The 5,808-nt window shown below is 48.3% G+C and overlaps 1 pseudogene; it reads left to right on the forward strand.

The window, feature by feature from the left end:
- The first annotated feature begins 3,224 nt into the window (after positions 1-3,224).
- Positions 3,225-3,334, forward strand: LOC138247479 (U4 spliceosomal RNA; annotated as a pseudogene).
- The last annotated feature ends 2,474 nt before the right edge of the window (positions 3,335-5,808 follow it).

The following is a 5,808-nucleotide window of genomic DNA, read 5'->3' on the forward strand; positions in this document are numbered from 1 at the left end:
TTCACCTGTGAGACTCTATGATTATTAATGCTTACGGACGAGGACTGGCACTAGGGTCAGAGCTGCCCACTTTGGAACTGGGGAACCATGTTCGAGTCTCAGCGTTTGCACAATATCCTGTGATTCTGGGCAAATCACTTCATTTCCCCGTGCCAAAAAATAGACAATACCTAAATGAGTGTGTCCTTGGGTAACATGAGTGGTGCGTGTGTAAAGTGCTCCAATGCCGAGTTCGGGCTATTTGAAACTGCAAAAAAAAATGTATATATAGGGCGGCTTTAGGGTGGTGCGAGCGGTGCGGCCGCACCGGGTGCCTACCTGGATTAGGGGGGCTGACCTCAGGGGGGCGCTGTGTTTAGCAATAACTTATGAAACATGCGCTTTAAAAGCACCTGCGGAAAACTTCCTTGTGTGTCCAACCTTCAGGAAACAATGAAAATGTCAAGATACCCCTTGTGATTAATTGTTCCTGCTAGGGCAGTTTTGACTCACCATAAAGTAGCACAGAGGGTTAATATGCCTTCTGCAAAGAACAGAACTATATTTTATGTAGGTACCTGGGTGGATTAGTAAAGCAACCTTAGCAAGCGCTTTAAAAGAAACAAATGTATGTGAAAGGGGGGATATGGAGAGATGAGGAGCACATTTGTCTGGTGGTAGTGAGTGAGGAAGTGATCATGATGGGGTGAGCGCCAAAAAAGATTGTCGCACAGGGCACAAACAGCGCTAAAGCCGGATAAATATATATATATATATATATATATAAATATATATATAGTGGCAAGCATGAGTGGTGGGACACTGCACTGGTGACAATGTGAGAGAAACACAGGAGGTGCCATGCTGTATGCCTCAGTGATTGGTACTCAGTGCAGTACCAGATGATGCTATTATAAATCTGAACACCCTTTAGGTGAACTGAGATCACCGTTCAGCAGAGGGGCATCTTGCCCAGTCTGTTGTATTAATTCGGAAAATAAGTCCATAGATATATGGGTGTATTCAAAAGGTATTTAGTTATTGTCTAATAAAGGGATCCCCAATTTCAACTTAGTGCCAAACCTCCAGCTTTTAAAAAATGCCCATGCCTTGTTATCAGAGGATGGTGTCAATACACTAAGCCTGATTACAAGTGGACAAGAAGGGCAAGGTATCCCAATGCACTGGTGCACTTGGAATTACACCCCAAGAATGCACGTATTGTCTAGAACTGTACAAGGTCGCTTCTAACTGCTCCAGTGCCCGGTTTCCCTTTCTCTTTGCTGTCTTGGTTTTACATTGGGCTATTGACTACAAGCCCTAGAATGCACAGACCAAAAGTGGACGAGGGCAGCTAGTAACGAATTGCCCTGGGAAACTTGGCAGGGCCTAAATAAGAACTCATATTTCCAATTCTGTTGTTTCATTTTTGTCCAGTTATTGCCACCAGTCACATTACTCAGATCAGGGACGATCAGATGGAGGAGACAAAGAGGTCACGGTGGCCCATTAGTTCCCAGGTCACAGCCCTTCGCCCAGTCAGCGTTATCTATAGAGCACAAATTTGGGAGGTGGGCATGAAAAAACACCAGCCTGATCTCAATCAATGTACATGTGCAGCGCACTGCATCCCGCACAGTCGTATTAAAGTGCCTGGAGGTGTCTCCATTTGCAGGGTTGCACTACATTAAACCGGTACACATTGTGCTAAACTGCCCTTGTGTGTGCGCTCCACTCAAATCTCTGCAGGGAAGAGGGGGTTAAAATGGATCTACAGCGCGGCCTCGTGACTGCTTGGTTAACATTACCTTCTCGACATAAATATTTACCCAAGAAAGCTGGAAGAGATTCTCGCTGCAGATATTACCAGCAGGAAGGAAGTGTGCCGGCGGCGCTGGCAGGTGAGCACGAGTGACGTCACTGCAGAGCTGAAAGAGCGACTCAAGGAGAGTCAGAAACATATATATGAAAATGGTGTCCTTATAGCTCACGGACCAAGGTTTACTCTTTCACACCCACAGCCACTCTTACAGGGCGGAGCATTGCTGGGTTTATTATCCGGTCCAGCTCGTGGCTATCGGAACAAAAATGTGAAATTTATTTGTCAAAAAATAGGTGCCACTTATCCACACAATAAGGGACATTGCTTGGATTAGGGCCAGTACTCCCTATAGTACTGGAACTTTCGGGTAAATGATGAGACCTTCTTGTCATCATTAGGTGCAGGGGCGTAGCTCAGTCGGATTTTTTTTTTTGGAGGGGGTTCAATCTCAGATTTCTCAACTAAAACTGCGATGGGCCACATGGAGGAGGGGTGAAATGACCAAAGTTCGGGAAGGACTGTTTCCATGAGTAATAGGGTCAGTACTGATTTACATTAGGTGGTGGCCTTCCATCTAGAGTGCAAATGGTAGAGCGCTTGCCAAAATGGGGGGGTAGGGCGGCCCCTTGGTACTCGGGGCCGCCGTGTCCCAAACCTCGCGCACTAGTTGTGTATCGGACTGGCCGTAGGCACTTCCGCCCTCACACCTCGCAAGGTGTGGGGGCGGAAGTAATACCTTGGTGGGCACGCGGGGGCCGCCGCACACTGAAGGGGGGCTATTTAAGTACCCCCCCAAAAAAGCTCTGCCTTTTGTTGGGGCGGTCGGAGCACCTGGGACCAGTGTAGGAGCACCAGGAGTCGGTTTGAGCACCAGGAAGCCAGCTGAGGAACGCAGGACACCTGGTCTGAAGTGGACCGACGACCTGATATTCCGCCTTCTCCTCCCCCCTGCCGCTTGGTTTGCGGGCCGGATGTTTGCTCGGCGCGCTTGTTGGGAGTGCTCCATACCGGGCCCCCTGACTCTCGTTGTCCCGCTCCGTGCCCTTGCCTCTTTGTGTCCTTATTTTCCTTCTCCTTCACCTGCCACTTGGTTTGCGGGCTGGAGCGTTGCACGGCGCGCTTGTTGGGAGTGCGCTCCGTACCGGGCCCCTTGTCACGTGTTCTACCGCTCGGCGCCCACTCTGTATTTTTTGAGACGCGGCTGCAGTTGCACGAACTGCAGCCGCGTCTCAAAAAATACAAAGTGGGCGCCGAGCAGTAGAACACGCCAGGCCAGCTGACATAATTTGCATGTGTCGTAACAAGACAGCGCAGTAGGCACGGCACGCCCAGACAAGATTTGTTTCAATACCCCGCTCACTGAGTGGCCTAGTGGCTAAGGCGTTTGGCTTCGGATCAAAAGATTGCGGGTTCGAGTCCCTTTATAATTGGGTTTTTCGCCAGTATCGTAGCCAATGAGGTCTAACCGAGGCACGATTATTGCTTATTAAAAACTTTACTGTATATTAATAGGGGTAATTTTCTTTAAAGAGGGCTCTTTCTGACCCCCTTTTTATTTGATTACATCTGTGGTTTATCTAATCACGGGGGAATTTTGACTTGCGCTGATTGCCAGCTATTTAGCGTTCCTTGCAAGTTTTTGACCAGGTATGCTTCCCCCAATTACCCAGGCCCTTGTTCCCTCATACTCTTAATTCATTACTGCTACCCTGCAGCTATTACTACTGCTAGGCCTTCCGACCTAGCTGGGTGACGCTGGGTGAAGCTGGGTTTTTTCTATCCACGCAACGTCGGCCTGGTCTGGGCCAGGAACGCTCATCATTTCAGGGTAAGTGGGGTCATTGAGGGGAGGGGTTGTAATAGTGGTAAGAATGCTGTGTAAATGTTTATTATTATTATTATTTTGCGCATAAGGACAGAAAAGAAAGTTATGTTGGGACTCTAGTAATACTGTGTTGTATATTATCTTTGCGCAGTGAGAAATCATACGTTATCCCTTATTGTGGTAATCTTGATTGCAATTTAACGATCATGGCTTGCAACCGCAGTAAGGTTGGTAAGAGGAAGGGCAGGGACCCTGAATTGTCACAGCTGTTGAAATTAGTATTGGCCAAATTGGGCAATGGGGATTCGGACAACAAGAACTCTGCATCTGAAGGGGAAAACAGCTCCATAGAGAGTGACTGCCCTAGGTGCTCACATGTGCCCCCTCGTGCAGCATTCCCCCCTGTGAAGCGCAGAAGTAAGAAGCAGGTTCCAAACACACAGCAGGCAGCGGTCGTCCCAACATCAACCCCCTTTCCTGCGCAGTCCCCTATGGCAGATACATTAGCGGTATCTTTATGCACCACTCCAGAGGTACCCCCAGTGGAGCAAAGAGCAGTACCTAAACCCGAGTTAGGGGTCTTGGCAATCCTAACAGACATCCGGCAGACACTGTCAACCTTAACTGTAACCCCTGCAATACCAGTAGTCCAGACCGCAGCACCAGTCCAGACAGCAGCACCAATTGTTCCTCCCCCGCCATTGCAAGGGCAGGGCAGTGCCACTGCCCAGGAACCTACACAGGATGCGCCCACGCAAGCACTGTTGACGGTGGCGCAGCTTTTGTTGAACTTTGATGCTCCATCTACCCCCGTTCCACCTACTGCTCCATGGGCCACAAATGACACTCTAAAGAATTCAGTGTCAGATAAAAAAACGCCAGGTTGAGGCAATCGCGGCAGTGCACAGTGCTAAAACAGCGCCTTGTGGGACTGCAGCTCCGAGTGTCATTCAGTCACCGGGCGTGAAGTCTCTTACCCCCAACAGCATAGACAAAGGTAAGATCACTGAGAACAACAATAGTACATCTGGGGGTGGTACTGCGGCAGCTGGAGCCGGGCAAGACACTCTATTATCCCGACCAGGTAAGCTTGCGGCTCATGTTGGGACAGATGTAAAAGAGAAGATTTGGAAGGGAGATTTTGTGGACATTTTTTCCCTCATTAGAGCTAAAAGAAGGGAGATAGAAGTTAAAGACAAGGATCGGAAGGCATCATCCTCTAGTGAGAAAAACCCAGAGTGGAAGAGAACATAACAAACTGGTAGTTTGGGTTTGATGTTTATATGTCCGTCATGCTGGAGAAGAAGCCTGACTTAGGAATATCAATGATTTTCTATGCTAATAAGATTTTGAGAGCGCACCATATGTATGGGGGTAATGCTTGGATGGAATATGAAAGGGACTTCAGGTGGGCAAATGTAGAGGACCCAGAAATAGGTTGGGACCAAACCGAAGTGAATGCATGGCTGGAATGCGTGGATAACAAATTGCCTGGGTAGCAGCCCTTTCGCGCACAATATTCCGGTGATAAAAAAGGTTCCTGCTGGGCATTCAATAGAAAAGTATGTTCTCGCCCAGCAGGGTCTTGAAAATTCAGACATACCTACTCCTTCTGCGGGCACCCTTCCCATCCAGAGTCCAAGTGCATTAAAAATTCAAGCAAAAGGTTAAGGAGGGGAGTAAGCCCTCCAGTTGACTCAACTTTGCTATCACCCATACAGATTAACGCTTTTCTCCCATGGTTACGGTCCTATCCTAACAAAGACTCTGCAGACCTCCTATTTAATGACTTCTCCTTTAGTTTCAGGATCCCTGCCTTACAAGTCCCTCATATTCCGTATTGCAAAAATTTACTATCAGCCCTGAGAAATTCCAGGGTGGCTGCAAAGAAGGTAGAGAAGGAAATGTTGTTAGGCAGGTTAGCGGGCCCCTTTTCCTCTCCTCCAGCCAAAAATGTTGTCTGTTCTCCTTTGGGGGGGGTCCCGAAAAAAGAGCCTGGACAGTTCAGATAGATACATAACCTCTCAGCTCCGCGGGGGTCTTCTGTGAATGAAGCAATTGACCCACAACTATGCTCAGTTCGATATGCAACTGTAGACCAGACTCTGGAGAAGTTGCGTGACTTAGGTCACGGGGCACTTCTGGTAAAGACTGACATTTAATCTGCTTTTCGTCTCCTTCC

This window comes from Pleurodeles waltl, chromosome 7 (genome assembly GCF_031143425.1).
Source record: "Pleurodeles waltl isolate 20211129_DDA chromosome 7, aPleWal1.hap1.20221129, whole genome shotgun sequence".
Classification (NCBI taxonomy): Eukaryota; Metazoa; Chordata; class Amphibia; order Caudata; family Salamandridae; genus Pleurodeles; species Pleurodeles waltl.